Source organism: Mustela putorius, unplaced genomic scaffold, assembly GCF_011764305.1.
Source record: "Mustela putorius furo isolate JIRA1106 unplaced genomic scaffold, ASM1176430v1.1 tig00003983_pilon_pilon_pilon, whole genome shotgun sequence".
Taxonomy (NCBI): Eukaryota; Metazoa; Chordata; class Mammalia; order Carnivora; family Mustelidae; genus Mustela; species Mustela putorius.
In genome coordinates, this window is record NW_025422123.1 from 22,266,635 (window position 1) to 22,283,628 (window position 16,994).

At 39.5% G+C, this 16,994-nt stretch overlaps 1 long non-coding RNA gene across 1 annotated transcript in view; it reads right to left on the minus strand.

Moving 5' to 3' along the window:
• LOC123389531 overlaps positions 1-14,725 on the minus strand; it is an 89,369-nt gene extending 74,644 nt beyond the window's left edge. The window contains exons 1-2 of the long non-coding RNA XR_006604148.1: positions 14,604-14,725; positions 12,673-12,751 (exon numbers count right to left, since the gene is read on the minus strand). This is a non-coding gene — a long non-coding RNA (uncharacterized LOC123389531). The remainder of the gene's footprint in view (positions 1-12,672; positions 12,752-14,603) is intronic.
• Positions 14,726-16,994: the final 2,269 nt, after the last annotated feature.

A 16,994-nucleotide genomic window follows, 5' to 3' on the forward strand; every position in this document is an offset into this window, starting at 1 on the left:
CCAAATGATGGAGAACAAAAAGGCTGAGAGAAAGAAAGATAAGCATGAGAGAGAGAAAGAGAGAACCACGAGGGGAGAATTCAAGAGGTAAGTCATACCATAAGACAAAACAATATTAGAATAATTGGGCTCCCAGAAGAAGAAAGAGAGAGGGGGAGAAGGTATATTGGAGTAAATTCTAATAGAGAATTTCCCTAATTTGGCAAAGGAAACAAGCATCAAAATCCAGGAGGCACAGAGAACCCCCCTCAAAATCAATAAAAATAGGTTCACATCCCATCATCTAATAATAAAACTTGTGGGTCTCGGTGACAAAGAGAAAATCCTGAAAGCAGCATGGGACAATAGGTCTATAACATACAATGATAGAAATATTAGATTGGCAGCAGACCTATCTACACAGACCTGGCAAGACAGAAAGGACTGGCATGATATATTCAGAGCACTAAATGAGAAAAATATGCAGCCAGGCTGGATATAATATTGAAAATATAAGGAGAGATAAAAGCTTCCGGGACAAATAAAAATTAAAAGAATTTGCAAACATCAAACCAGCCCTACAGGAAATACTGAAAGGGGTTCTCTAAGCAAAGAGAGATCCTAAAAGTAGTAGACCAGCAAGGAACAGAGACGATATACAGTAACTGTCACCTTACAGGCAATACAATGGCACTAAATTCATATCTCTCAATAGTTACCCTGAATGTAAATGGGCTAAATTCCCCCAATCAAAAGACACAGGGTATTAGAATGGATAAAAAAACAAGACCCATTGATATATAGTCTACAAGAAACTCATTTTAGACCCAAAGACTCCTCCAGATATAAAGTGAGGGGGTGGAAAACAATTTACCATGCTAACAGACATCAAAATAAAATTGGGTGGCAATCCTTATATCAGATCAATTAGATTTTAAACCAAAGACTATAATAAGAGATGAGGAAAAACCCTATATCATACCTAAAGGGTCTGTCCAACAAGAAGAGCTAACAATTTTAAATATCTATGCCCCTAACAAGGGAGCAGCCAATTTTATAAACCAATTCATTACAAAATCAAAGAGACACATCAACTATAATACAATAATACTAGGGGACTTTAACATCCCCCTCACTGAACTGGACAGATCAGCTAAGCAAAAGATCAACAAGGAAATAAAGGCTTTAAAATAACACACTGGACCAGATGAACATCACAGATATATTCAGAACATTCCATCCCAAAGCAACAGAATACACATTCTTCTCTAGTGCACATGGAACATTCTTCAGAAGAGATCACATCCTAGGTCACAAATCAGGTCTCAACCAGTACCAAAAGACTGGGATCATTCCTTGCATAGTTGTGGACCACAATACTCTGAAGCTAGAACTCAATCTCAAGAGGAAAGTTGGAAAGAACTCAAATGCATGGAGGCTAAAGAGAACCCTACTAAATAATGAATGGGTCAACTAGGAAATTATGGAAGAATTTTAAAAATTTATGGAAACAAATGCAAATGAAAACACAACTGTTCAAAATCTTTGGGACACAGCAAAGGCAGTCCCGTGAGGAAACTACATAACAATACAAATATTTCTCAAGAAACAAGAAAGGTCTCGAGTACACAACCTAAGCCTATACCTACAAAAGCTGGAGAAAGAACAGCAAAGAAACCCCTAACCCAGCAGGAGAAGAAAAATAATAAATATCAGAGCAGAAACCAATGGAACAGTAAAACAAATCAATAAAACTATAAGCTTGTTCTTTGAAAGAATTAATAATATTGATAAACCCCTGGTCAGACTTATCAAAATCAAAAGAGAAAGGACCCAAATTAATAAAACCATGAATTAAAAAGGAGAGATCATGACCAATAACAAAGAAACATAAACAACTAAAAGAACATATTATGAGCAATGGTATGCCAGCAAATTTGACAACCTGAAATTTGACAAATTTGACAACCAAGAAATGGATGCATTCCTAGAGATGTATAAACCATGAAAACTGAACCAGGAAGACATGGAAAACCTGAACAGACCCATAACCAGTAAGGAGATTGAAGCAGTCGTTTAAAAATCTCCCAACAAACAAGATCCCAGGGCCAGAAGTTTTCCCAAGGGAATTCTACCAAACATCTAAAGAAATAATACTTATTCTCCTGAAAAAAATAGAAATGGAAAGAAAACTTCTGAACTCATTTTACGAGGCCAGCATTACCTTGATCCCAAAACCAGGCAAAGACCCCATCAGAAAGGAGAATTACAGAACAATTCATTGACGAACATGGATGCAAAAATTCTGAACAAAATACTAGCCAATAGGATCCAACAGTACATTAAATGGATATTCACTATGACCAAGTAGAATTTATTCCTGGGCTGCAAGGTTGGTTCAACATCCTCAAATCAATCAATGTGATACAATACATTAATAAAAGAAAGAACAAGAACCATATGATACTCTCAACAGATGCTGAAAAACATTTGACAAAGTATAGCATCCTTTCCTGATCAAAATTCTGCAAAGTGTAGGGATAGAGGATAGCATACTTCAATATCATCAAAGCCATCTATGAAAAACCCACAGCCAATATCATTCTCAATGGGGAAAAACTGAGCTTTTCCCCTAAAGTCAGGAACATGGCAAGGCTGTCCACTATCAGCACTGCTGTTCAATGCAGTACTAGAAGTCCTAGCCTCAGCAATCAGACAAGAAAAAGAAATAAAAGCCATCCAAATCAGCAAAGAAGAAATCAAACTCTCACTCTTTACAGATGATATGATACTTTAATTGGAAAACCCAAAAGACTCCACTCCAAAACTGCCAGAACTCATACAGGAATTCAATTAAATGTCAGGATATAAAACCAATGCACAGAAATCAGTTGCATTTCTATACACCAACAGCAAGACAGAAGAAAGAGAAATTAAGGAGTCACTCCTATTTACACTTGCACCCAAAACCGTAAGATATCTAGGAATAAACCTAACCAAAGAGGCAAAGAATCTATACTTAGAAAACTATAAAGTACTCATGAAAGAAACTGAGGAAGACACAATGAAATGCAAAAATGTTCCATGCTCATGGATTGGAAGAACAAATATTGTGAAAATGTCTATGCTACCTAAACCAATCTATATATTTAATGCAATCCCTCTCAAAATACTAACAATTTTTTTTTCAAAGAAATGGAACAAATAATCCTAAAATTTATATGGAACCAGAAAAGACCCCAAATAGCCAAAGGAATATTGAAAATGAAAACCAGAGTTGGTGGCATCACAATTCCAGACTTCAAGCTCTATTACAACGCTGTAATCATTAAGATAGTATGGTACAGACAAATAAATCAATGGAACAGAACTGAGAGCCCAGAAATGGACCCTTAACTCTATGGTCAACTAATCTTCGACAAAGCAGGAAAGAATGTCCAATGGAAAAAAGACTGTCTCTTCAACAAATGATGTTCGGAAAATTGGACAACCACATGCAGAAAAATGAAACTGGACCATTTCCTTACACCATACACAAAAATACACTCAAAATGGAGCAAAGGCCTCAATGTGAGACAGGAATCCATCAAAATCCTTGAAGAGAACACAAGCAGAAACCTCTTCCACCTCAGCCACAGCAACTTCTTCCTAGAAACATCACCAAAGGCAAGGGAAGCGAGGGCAAAAATGAACTATTGGGACTTCATCAGGATCAAAAGCTTTTGCACTGTAAAGGAAACAGTCAACAAAACCAAAAGACAACTGACAGAATGGGAGAAGATATTTGCAAATGACATATCAGATAAAGGCCTCGTATAAAATCTATAATGTACTTGTCAAAGTCAAAACCCGAAGAACAAATAATCCAATCAAGAAATGGGCAGAAAACATGAATAGATATTTCTGTAAAGAAGACATCCAAGTGGCCAATAGACACATGAAAATGTGCTCCACATCACTTGGCATCAGGGAAATACAAATCAAAACCACAATGAGATACCACCTCACACCAGTCAGAATGGCTAAAATTAACAAGTCAGGAAACAACAGACCTTGACATGGAGGTGGAGAAATGGGACCCCTCCTACACGTCGGTGGGAATGGAAGCTAGTGCAGCCATTCTGGAAAACAGTGTGGAGGTTCCTCAAAAAGTTGAAAATAGAGCTACCCTATGACCCAGCAATTGCACTACTGGGTATTTACCCTAAAAATATGGACGTAGTGATCCGAAGGGGCATGTTGCATGTGAATGTTTATAGCAGCTATGTCCACAAGAGCCAAACTATGGAAAGAAACTAGATGTCCATCAACAGATGAATGGATAAAGAAGATGTGGTATATATACAATGGGATACTATGCAGCCATCAAAAACAAAAAACAAAAACCCTGGAAATCCTGCCACATTTTACAACAATGTGGATGGAACTAGAGGGTATTATGCTAAGCAAAATAAGTCAATCAAAGAAAGACAATTATCATATGATATATGAGGAATTTGAGATACAGAGCAGGGGGTCATGGGGGATAGGGAAGGAAAAACTGAAACAAGACAGTCTGGGGAGGGAGACAAACCCTAAAAGACTCTTACTCTCAGGAAACAAACTGAGGATTATGGGGTGTTGGGGGGAAGGGATAGGGTGGCTGGGTTATGGACATTGGAAAGGATATGTGTTATGGTAATTGCTGTGAATTGTGTAAGACCAATGATTCACAGACCTGTACCCCTGAAGCAAATAATACATCATGTGTTTAAAAAAAAAAAAAAGAAAGAAAGAAAGAAAAGAAGAGAAAGAAAAAAGAAAGTTGAAATGGTTGCCTATGGGAAGCAGAAATCAGGTGAGTCATGCTATATTTTTATAATAAATATTGTGAAGCCATCTGACTCTGAAAATGTATAGAACTTAAATAAAAATGTAATTTTTATCAGAGAAATGTAGAAGTATACCTATATAGTACCTATATAGTCAGAATTCACTTAATTCTAGCTGTTATTCAGTATTCAAATCTTTACAAGGAAAGAGAAATCTTTTTTTTTTTTTAAGATTTTATTTTATTTGTCAGAGAGAGAACACAGGCACAAGCAAGGGGAGTGGCAGGTAGGGGGAGAAGCAGTCTCCCTGCTGAGCAAGAAGCCGGATGCAGGACTCAATCCCAGGAGTATGGGATCATGACTGAGCCAAAGGCAGACACTTAACCAACTGAGAAACTCAGACATCCCAGGAAAGAGAAATACTAAAACACAGCCTCAAAATATCATGAATAGAAGTCTTTAAAAAGTTTTATCTAACTTCTGAGGGTGATCAGTGACTCCTTTCAGATTCTGACATAAATTAAGATCTCTCTACAAGAAAAGTGAGCTCAAGACTCCACAGAGTTCAGACTTCCTGAATTCATCCGTAGAGATCTTCTGGATATCCACATATCACAATTGAAGAACCCTTATTTTGGAGAAAATAATAAATATACAGAAAAAATGTCAAAGCCTTGAAATGGGCCGCATGAAAAGGGTTTCTTTACTCACCTGAGTAGCGTTCATAAAAGCAGCTTTGATCACAGGCAAAGGGTGGGCCATTGCACGGTCCACACGGGTCTCCTATTCCAAGTGGATTTCAAATAATGCTGGGCTTCAGACCTCTGAGATTATTTCCTGCTCTCAGTGGTTTTAAGACTAGAGGACAGTGTTTTTCTTGTGTGTTAAATAGATCTCTTTGTTTCAAAACTAAAAGAAAGCATTCTTGGGAGATTTGATTGCACAGGGTCTCCACATATTTCCTGTCTATTAGCAAAGCTTTGCTTAGTTGGAAAATGTAGGGCCACAGTTTCATCTTCTGGACCCAATTTGGCCATAAAAGATTAAAGAAACCAAAACCAGATTCTTTTCACATTAAAAATGATGAAGGCCCCATGGAATTTGGTATATGAATGTTTGCACTTAGCATAGAAAGTCTTCAAAACACTACTGAGGCAAACCAGAATTGGCCAGGGAAGCATATTTTCCAGATTTCAAGTCATTTGGAGGGGTCCATTTTAGGGTTTTTGAGACGTATTATAGAAGACATGCGCAGAAACGAAACAAAAAACTAAAGAGCTAAACGAAGAAGCCTCAGGTAAAGTCTTAGTTTGTAGGGGCTTTGAACCAGTGAGTTTTCACAACTTGTACGATGACTGTCTGTTGAGTAAGACTTTCACCAATCCCTCTGTTCAGTAATCTGTGATTCACATGCAGCTGTCAAATTACAAGGGTGCCAAATAGCATTAGCTACAAAATGCAGAAGAAAATGTAAGTTGCTCTTTTCTTCATGTTGGCAGGCCTCCTACCCAAAAGAAATTAGTAAGATTTTGTCAGATGTTCACACAAAAGAAAAGACACTTTTTTATTTTTCGGCCTTTTTAGAGCCGGTCAATTGCAAAGCTATCCTCTCCCCAACCCCTCGTAAAAGCTGCCTCAGCGAGTACTTACTTATTTTCCATATTTGGGCCTTTGTTCAATTGATTTCACCAAAGCCCTCTCAGTTTCTTTGCTCTTTCCAAAAAAGGCCCTCGTGAACAGGAAAATTTAATACAATTAGTTTTCGCTATCAGTTATGGGGCTTGCCTTATATGTTTTCCACATGAAATGAAAATAAACAAAGACTCTAAAAGAGACTTTTAAAATGAGAATTAAGAATAAAATTTGAAAAAAAAAAAAGATATATTAATCACATGCAACAAATCCTACAAATACGATGAAAGACAGCAAGTATCCAGCACTTAGGAGCGGATACCTCTAATGGCAGTTGAGAAGAGAGGACTTTAAGAGGCCCATTCCCTGTAATCACTTCGGAATTAGGAGTCTCTACCCAAATGTGCCATCGCCCTAGCCCACCTCACCAGGCCACTTGGCCTTAATCGAAGGCAAACTAGAAGTGCATTTTTAATTCTATCCATTTCTTTTCTTTCCTTTTTTTTCTACTGACCTACCTCACTACCTAGAACAGGACAATTTGCAAAGCGATGTTTAACAATACCTTTTAAATAGTGAGGAATGGCAATTAGACAAGTAGATGAAATCTTTCACTAACTCAGAAGCTCTCTTTGTGGCCCTGCAGAAGGCAGTATATTACAGGGGTGCCTGGGTTGCTCAGTGGGTTAAGCCTCTGCCTTCAGGTCAGGTCAAGGTCTCAGGGTCCTGGGATCGAGGCTGGGATCAAGGCCCGCATCAGGCTTTCTGCTCAGCAGGGAGCCTGCTTCCCCCTTTCCTTCTGCCTGCCTCTCTGCCTGCTTGTGATCTATCTCTCTCTGTCAAGTAAATAAATAAAATCTTTAAAAAGGGAAAAAGAAGAAGTTCTCTTTGCATTCCTAACATTAACACTCCCTAACCACCCAAGTTTCCCCCTGCTTGTCTTATTCACGGGGCTGCTAACTGGAAGATAGATGGGCCTATCATACCTTAGAGTTAGAGCTCTCTCCTGGATGGCATGACCAAATATATGAATCTACTTTAGCTATGTAACCCCAGTGCTCCAAAGTCTTTCCTAATTCCTCTTTACTTCAAATATTTAAGAGACCGCTTTGTGCCTTTTGGACCCATATACAAACACCTACAATGAGTCGAGAACCCTGTTTTTACATTTTCTTGTCTTTCAGAATCTTTTCGACTGCCCTCCAAGGGCACAGCTAAAGCTCTCGGTTGCCTACACTAAACCCTGATTACATCTGAATAACTTGCTTCCTCCAAAAAGCCAAAGGCTTCACCATGCTCTTCTACCACAAGACCTCTCCCTTTTTTTCAACTGGTAGGACTAGTTCTGAGATGCAGTTTTGGCCACTCACTCACCAAGGGAGGTCCACTGGGAGTCATGTGGGAAAGATGTGCGCCTAAAAAGACAAGCAGAAAGAAGGAAAAAAAGACCCATACTTTCTCAGGGAACGTTGTAATGTCTGGAGGTGATACTGAGGATTATTGTCACTTCTCATGACCAACTCAAAGATAAAGCCAACCTTTAGTGGGTGGTAGGGACGAGGGGGTCACGCAGAAGCAAAGACAGTGTAACAGATTATGCCTGAAACCTGCCTAACCTCAAAACATCCTGCAATTTGAATTAATGGATCCCTTACTGTTCAAGAAACCACCGACCTCGTTGGTTTCTGATCCTTTCCACAGATTGCAGCCTAACATATACAGAGGGTAAATCCAGAGGACCTTCACCAAGTGACCATTTCTTTTTTTTTTTTTAAGATTTTTAAAAAATTTATTTGACAGAGACAGAGCAAGAGAGCACAAGCAGGGGGAACAGCAAAGCCAGAGGGAAAAGCAGGCTCCCCACTGAGCCGAGAGCCCTATGGGGGCTCGATCCCAGGACCCTGGCATTAGGACTTGAGCCAAAGGCAGATGCTTAACCAACTGAGTTACCCAGGTGCCCCAAGTATATTCCTTTTGGTCTCTACTCTTTTCTTTGCTAATATTCTCACAACTCCCACTCTCAGGTTATAATAAATAGTTAAATAAATCAAAGAGAGAAACATCCATAGGCCAGAACACTCATAAAATTCCCCTTAATATCATTTAAAATAGGCCACGTTTCCTGAAAAGATCTCAAGATATACCTTTGGGAAAAGTTTGGAAACTAAGTTCTAATAATTGCTGATAATACAGAGTAGCATGGGGGCAGAATGAACTTGTGGGCAGTAACCCAAAAACCATTTGATCTTGGGGGTTTAAAGAAAAAAGTGACAACTAATTCCTAAATAAACAAAGTGCTCTGCAGAAGTCATAGAAATAAGGATAATGTAGGGAGGTATAAACTGGGGTCGGACAGGGCGAGGGGAAGCAAATGTAACATAAGACAAGTTCTTCTCAGCCAAGAGAACTTCATATACTTTGCTTAAAATATTTCACTTCTAAATAAATCATATCTTAAAATTACCAATGGATGTGGGCAAATAACAAATTCATCACTGGTGGTATACCATCAGCATGAAAATCTACAATTCATACTTGTATAAATGGGCCACTGGACATTGGAGAGATGCTTGCAGAGAGCAGGATCTCCTCAACTTACATGGACAACAAGGTTTTATTAAACGAACTCTTAACAGGGAGTAGAGGTCCCATAGTTCCAGTTCCAGTTCCCTAGTAAGGAGGGTAACACTCAACACATTGAGTTAGTAATAGAGGACCGTGATCCAAGGAGCTCCCTGCACTTCCCTACGACATCTGGGTGAACGGCATTCTGCTTTATTTTCCAAACAGAACTGACTCTTCAGATGGAACTCATAGAAAGTGAAAGACTGAGTCTAATGTGGTAAGAAGCTGTTAAAAGATTAGTATTGGCTTTCGGTGGAAAAACAATTATGCTGAATTACATACACATCTGCCACATACTCAGCAAACTATCAGAGAAGCCAGATTTCCCTCATGTTTTACTTCTTGGACCCGTTTCAGTTTTCAAATAGAATACAGCACTCTAGTTATTGCTTACATGCATTTTCTTTAAATAAACTTCGAGCAAACTTAGAAAGCCTGTTATTGTTTCCTAAGGAAACTCTTCCCAACAACTTACCCAGCAGGAAATAAGAGTATTTATGCCCTCAACCTCTGAAAACTGCTTCATAGCTTTCAAAATTTTTTAATGGGCATTCATTTGATTAAGAGCATTCATTCATATGCATTATTTCATTTGATTTAAAAAAAAACAAACAAACCAACCAACGACTGGCCTAAGCTTCTTACAGCTCTGCTTAGAACAGATCTACAAGAATACAGGGGTATGCATTCATGTTTGCTGTCCTGTTCATTCATTGATTCATTCAATAAGTATTCATTGTCTACAATGTGCCAGGCACTGTTCTAAACACTGGGGATAGAGCAACAGGAAAAAGAAAGGGACAAAATCCCTGTCTATGTGGTACTTACAACCTCAGAAACACGTTGTAACTGTTTTTCGTATTTCCATTGGGCCCATCAATAGCGAATAGCTTAGTTTTTCCATGTTGCATTAGCGAAGGTGATTTAAATAATTACTGGAAAGAGTTAAGACCCCAAATCTAATACACTGAGATAGGTGACTGCTTAACAGCATGGGGAAGGTTTATTAATTCATGAAGGAAAAAAAATTAGTCTCCTTTGATGCATTTCTCAAGTGAGGGAGTGGATTTTCCATTTACCATAAATCCAGAAAAGAACAATGAACATCACAGAACTCCTTATATCCATTTATCACACACAGATTCACTATGTGCAGGACATATTCCATTTGTTTTCACTTGAATACTTACATCAACTCTTAGAGTTGTTAAAATTATATTTTCCAGATTAAAACACACACACACACACACACACACACACATATCTTGGAGAAATAAAGTACAGAGCCTGAAGCTAAATTTGTTGTGAAGTTTCAGTAAGTTAATAGATATGACATGCTTACAACAGTGTCTGACAAAGACTGTTAGATAAAGATTACATATTACTATTACTTCAACAAATTTAAAGATGAGAAAACTGAGGCCCTGAGGAATAACTGGTCCAAGGTGCGAAGCTGGTTAGTAATCACCTCCCTCCCCAGAGTGACTGAAGAAGGATCCAGGCTGATCTCCCCACCTAGCAGTTGGTCATATCCGGGGCACCATACATACCAAGACATTAGAGAACCACCATTAGGGTGCTATTTTTTGTATCATGTTAGAATGTGTTTGATTTGGGTAACAAATCCAAATAGGTAATTTAACACCAACTAGTCATAAGCCTAGCCACTTGTTATTTTAGAAATGGGGAAAGAGCATTCGGATAATATGGGACATAGGATGCTCCTTTTGGGAGGGAGGAACAAGGTTGCAATGACAGATATTCCTGGATAGAGTGAAGTTCTCCCCCTGGGGAGTCAGCACCAGGCTGAGGCACCCAGAGACTTGGAAACACCAAAGACAAACATGACTGCTCTGTCATTTGCCTGGTGTTTTCACTTCTCTTTAACTTACCACACATATTTCCTGGGCAGGAGGTGAGGGTGAGAGGAAAACCTCACAGCTATGAATCTCCTGATGGTTCTGGCCCATGTTGGTCCACACATACCTGAATCCTATATAGGGAAGGGTCAGTAGTGAGGGGACACAGCTGAGGCAGAGGGAGAAAGGAAAAGAAGCGGGAGTCCTCTCCTCAAGAGGTAAACCCATCCTTATCTAGGTCAATTCAGGTAAGTAATCTAAAAAAATTTACTCTTCCCACTCTTCCCACCCTTGTACTTTGCCCCCCTGCAGACTTTTGTCCAGACTGCTGATCCTGTTATGCGTTCCATTCTCCCAGGTTCTTTAGTTACTAAAACATTTACCCAGTGTGGTGGAGTTGTGGTTAGTTAGCACTGTTACTTCTTTAGACTGATTGCTGGATAACATAAAGGAGGTTTTTAGGGAAGCGTTGTAGTCTAAAAGCATCTCTTTCAAGGCTTGGTGAGAAGCTTTTCACAGCATGCTCCAAGAACAAGCATGCCTACACTCACAGAAGCCTCTGCTAGAACTGTCCCTTCCATAAGGTCATGGAGGTGAATGTTCTTTTTTAGCTATAGCTGGTTCTGATGGTTACAGATGGAAATGATGATAAACCAAACAGAGTTCTGCACCAGAGGGGATGTTCAAGCTGTCAGCTGGCCTCCTGGAGATCACTCTAGATTGGGGGTCAAAGTTCGACCTTTTCTACATATTGTAGAACAAAGTTCTACCTACTGTCCCTTTGTAACTTCAGTCTCTCATCCTCACATTGCAGACTCAGACCCTCTCTTACTTCTGGTGCCGGCAAGCTCTCTGTGATATCCCCCTAAGAGCTGCATGCTAGAGGAGCTCCAGCTTTAGTTACAAACCCCAAAGGGCCCTAGGAAGCCAAGGATGTGCGTCAAGCATCTCTGACCTGCAGTATTATTCATCAAGGACCTGCTTGTGACTGCAATCCTTACAGTTTTAGAAAGGAATCTCACTAAGAGCCAGAGAGAATCATCTGGTGTCACATGGGATAGATTTATCGGTAAAAAAGCTAATGAGGAGAGAATTATTAAATCTTCTTGGCCTGTTATTTAAAAGATGCAAAAGTATTAGGCATCCTCCAAATGTTAAAAACATATAAAAAGTTTAAAAGACTCCATTGCCCTCTGCCTTGAAAGTATACCCATGAGTCCAGGGAAACTTTTGAACCCTTGAGAAGACAAGATCTGGCTAAAAATCCTCTGGGGATACGAGGTGACAGATGCCCAAGACCCCCTCAAGAACCATTTTCCTCCAACAGCCAGAAGTCTCAGAATAGCAGAGCTGTGCAGGGTAACCTTGGCAAAGACGCGCAATGCACATTGGACAATGAGTTCAAGAGGAGGTCAAGAGCCATGCAGTGCACACCACCCAATTACAGTCTATTTGTGGAAAGCATAATGTGTATTTTTGTTAAAGGACGACTATAGGCTGAGGAGAATCGAGTTGGCAGTCTTGGTGTTTAAAGGATCCATGACACCCTACAAAGTATTTACAGAAGGAAAATCTTACAAATAAGTATTTGACTCAGAAGGAGATGGGCTGAGATGACAGATGAAAATGAACTCTGTGTAGCTCTGAGTTAGGTCAGAGTCCCCAAGGTGACAGAGAAGTCACACAGCTTCTGCAAATGGACAAGCCCTGAAAAACGAGCCCCTGCTCAAGCAATTCATTTACTTTCCAGTCGACCACAAACTTACCCAGTAAGCCATGAAATTGTGTCTGGAGGCAAACTGCAGCCAGGCCCAGGAAGACAATCTATCACTTTCTGGAAAGGCTCTTAAAAAATAAAAATAGGAAAAATATTCCATGAAAAAGCAGACACTTCATTGTGTGGTGAGTCTCATTAGACTAAGAAAATAGCACCACTTAACTTTCTATTTACAGGACAAGTATTGAAATAAGGATTATCTAAAAGGACCTCCAAAAACATTAGTTAAAAGACTCTTCTCTCCGATGGAGTTGATGGCTTTGTGTAGCAAGGGGGCTAGTTGCTGGAAGTGACCAGTGCCTTGAGCAGTGGTTTCCATGCCTTCTAGGCAGGAATTATACCTAATCAGAGAATTACCTCTGCTTCCTGAGAGCATCTAATCCAGAATAAAACCCTACTTCCTTCAACCCTCATCAAAGTCATCTACCACAAGTGCAAATCCTGCAATAAGTCTTTCTAACTCCTCCTTACTGAGATAACCCACAATTCCTTGAGGAGTGAGGTTGCCATCACAGGAACAAGTTGATAAGCCCAAACTTTCTTCTGCCACAGGTGGATTCCTGGTGGTCTGTCACAGAAAGGCATTGTCAATGTAACAATATACCAAAGTGCCAGTATGATCTCCCAGTTCAAACAAAGGCAGGCAGCTCCCTTGCCTGTGTACACACATCACAAAAAAAGTTATCTAATGTGAGAAACTCCATCAAATTTCTCTCTTTCAAGATTCAATCCTAATCATTCTCTAAAACAGGATCCAAAGCCATTACTCAATACATATGTGTAGGCTCTTTCCCTGTATCAATCCCTAAGGAGGACTCTAGGCCATTTTTCTACTCTCCTTATCCCACACTCTCAAGTAGGAATGATGTTGACTGGCTTGATGAGCTCTGGGCTGTTCATCATACAGAATCTGGAGAGTGGGAGAGCCAATAGCAATTGAAAGATACATGGAAGGTGAAATCAACATTACATGAGAGTTAACTCAGGGTAGATGAGGGAGGGAAGAGGGAGTCTGCATCAACTGGGTTGGGAGGAGCCAATTTTGGAGATAAGTCTGTAGTGAGAAAAGAGAAGACTTTGAACCAGCTGCAGTACAGTAGTAAAGAACTTGGATGTGAATAAGATGAAGAAAAAGAAGTTCCAAGAAGTTACCCTGTGCTTTATGAAAGTACCACAAATTCCTCAACCCTCATTTTCCTGTTTGTTTTCTTCAAACGAAACCAAAACAACTTAATCTTTTGGAGAGATAGCAGGAAAGAATTCAGTTTCTTTTTATTATGTGTTGTTGTTGTTCCTAGTCTGTTCTTTTATGCCCTCCTCCCATGACTGTGCCATCTGACAGTGGAGCATTATACAAGTTATATTTAGAACTCAGATTGAGCATGCTTGGAAAGATGGTGGAGGAGCAGCTGACTGAGATGACATCAGGTTACAGCAGTTCAGCTAGCTAGGTATCAAACCATTCCAAACACCTACAAACTCAACAGGAGATAGAGAGAAGAAGAGCAGCAATTCTAGGAATAGAAAATCAACCATTTTCTGAAAGGACATGTGGAGAAGTGAATCTGAAGTGACAGGAAGACAGACCATGGAGGGAGGGGCTAGCTCCTGGCAATTGGCAGAGCAACAGAGCACAAAATTGGAACTTTTAGAAATCTGCTCCACTGAGGGACATTGCTCCAGAGGCTAAGCAGAGGTAGAGCCCTCACGGGGACATTGTGGTCTCAGGTCCTGAGGGGCCACAGAAAGATTGGAGGTGTCTGAGTGTGGCAGAGCTCCCAGGTATTAGAGCAGGGAAGCCGGCTACAGAGACAGAGCCAAGGAGTGAACGCTCAGATTGGGGTTACGTTAAACCGAGAACCAAGGCACAATAGGGCCGCTGTTCTTTGACCCCAGAAGTAGAAGATCTGGAAGACTCACCTTCCTGCTCTGGGAAGAGCAGCATGGCAGGAATCTTCTGGATTTGGAGACTCCAAATGAGACTGTGTGCCAGAGACAAAAATGCTCAGTCACAAGCTGGGTGAGCACAGAGTACAGCCAGAGACCAGGGAGACAGGAACAATTGAGCGCTTTTCTCCAAGGGTGCACTGAAGAGTGAACCTTGAGCTCTCCACTCCTCTGGGCCAGAGATTGGGAGGCCACCATTTTCATTCCAGTCCTCCAGAGCTCCATGGAAAGTGTTCAGGGAACAAAAGCTCCTGAGAGCAAATGGAAGGAGATTACTTAGCTGAGCCCATGGCAAGGGCTGCACAATTCCACCTTGGGCAAAAACACTGGAGAATCACTGCAACAGGCCCCTCCCCCAGGAGATGAGCAAGAAATCCAGCTCACTGATGAAGGAGAACAGTGAAACTCCAGAGAAGGGGAAAACAAAGCATGGAATTCATGACTTTCTCCCCATGACTCTTTAGTCTTGCAAAGTTAATTAAATTTTTTAATTTTATTTTTTTCTTATTCTAATTTTTTAACTTCTCTTTCCTCTTTTAACATTTTTTAACTACTTTATCTAAACAATACATTTCTAAAAAAAAAAAATCTTTTTAAGCCTTCATTGTTATAGTCCTATTTTATCCCTTCATTGTATTTAACCTTATTTTTTGTATACATAGAGGTTTCTTTTTCCTAAAAAATTTTGGGATACAATTTCTTCTAATAGATCAAAATATACCCTAATCTAGCACATGGCTTTGTTCTAGTCTCCAGCCTGACCATATTCCCTCCTCTTTTTTTTTTTCCCCAACCAACTTATGAATTCCTTTTTTAGAATTCTTTTTAAATTTTCATCTTTACAGTCATATTCCATCCCTTCATTGTGTTTACCCTTATTTTTGTATATATATAAGTTTTTCTTTATTTAAAATTTTGGGAGGTAGTTTCTTCTAAAGGACCAAAATACACCCAAAATCAAGTGGGTGGCTCTGTTCTATTCACCAGTCTAATACATACATATAATTTTTTTTTGTACCCCTTTCTTCTCCCCCTGGTTTTGGATCTCTTCAGATTTGGCTAGCATACATTTTTCTGGGATCTTTGCCACCCATTTAGTATATTACTCTCTCATTCAAATTATAAGGCAGAAAACTCACCACAAAAAAAAAAAAAAAAAAAAAGGAAGGAAGAAAGAAAGAAAGAAAGGACTAGAGGCAGTACCAAAGGCTAGGGACCTAATCAATACAGACATTGGTAATATGTCAGAACTAGAGTTCAGAATGATGACTCCCAAGGTGCTAGCTGAGTTGGAAAATGTCATGGAAGATATTAGAGAATCTCTTTCTGGAGAAATAAAAGCACTTTCTGGAGAAATAAAACAACTAAAATCTAACAAAGTTGAAATTTAAAAAGCTATTAATGAGGTGAAATAAAAAATGGAGGCTCCTACTGCTAGGATAAATGAGGCAGAAGAGATAATTAGTGATATAGAAGACCAAATGATGGAGAATAAAGAAGCTGAGCAAAAGAGAGACAAACAACTACTGGACCATGAGGGGAGAATCCAAGAGATAAGTCATACCATAAGACAAAACAATATTAGAATAATTGGGATACTAGAAGAAGAAGAAAGGGGGGGGCAGAAGGTACACTGGAGTGAATTATTATAGAGAATTTCCCTAATATGGCAAAGGTTACAAGCATCAAAATCCAGGAGGCACAGAGAAACCCTCCAAAATCAATAAAAATGGGTCCACACTCCATCATCTAATAGTAAAACTTACAAGTCTTAGTGACAAAGAGAAAATCCTGAAAGCAGTATGGGACAACAGGTCTATAACATACAATGGTAGAAATATTAGATTGGCAGCAGACCTATCCACACAGATCTGGCAAGACAGAAAGGACTGGCATGATATATTCAGAGCACTAAATGAGAAAAATGTGCAGCCAAGAATATTATATCCAGCTAGGCTGTCATTGAAAATAGAAGGAGAAATAAAAGCTTTCAGGACAAACAAAAATTAAAAGAATTTGCAAACATCAAACCAGCCCTACAGGAAATATTGAAAGGGGTCCTCTAAGCAAAGAGAGAGCCTAAAATTAGTAGATCAGAAAGAAACAGAGACAATATACAGTAACTGTCACCTTACAAGCAATACAATGACACTAAATTCATGTCTCTCAATAGTTACCCTGAATGTAAATGGGCTAAATTCCCCCAATCAAAAGACACAGGGTATCAGAATGCATAATAAAACAAGACCCATTGATATACTGTCTACAAGAAACTCATTTTAGATCCAAAGATACCTCCAGATTTAAAGTGAGGGGGTGGAAAACGATTTGCCATGCTAATGGACATCAAAAGAAAGCTGGGTG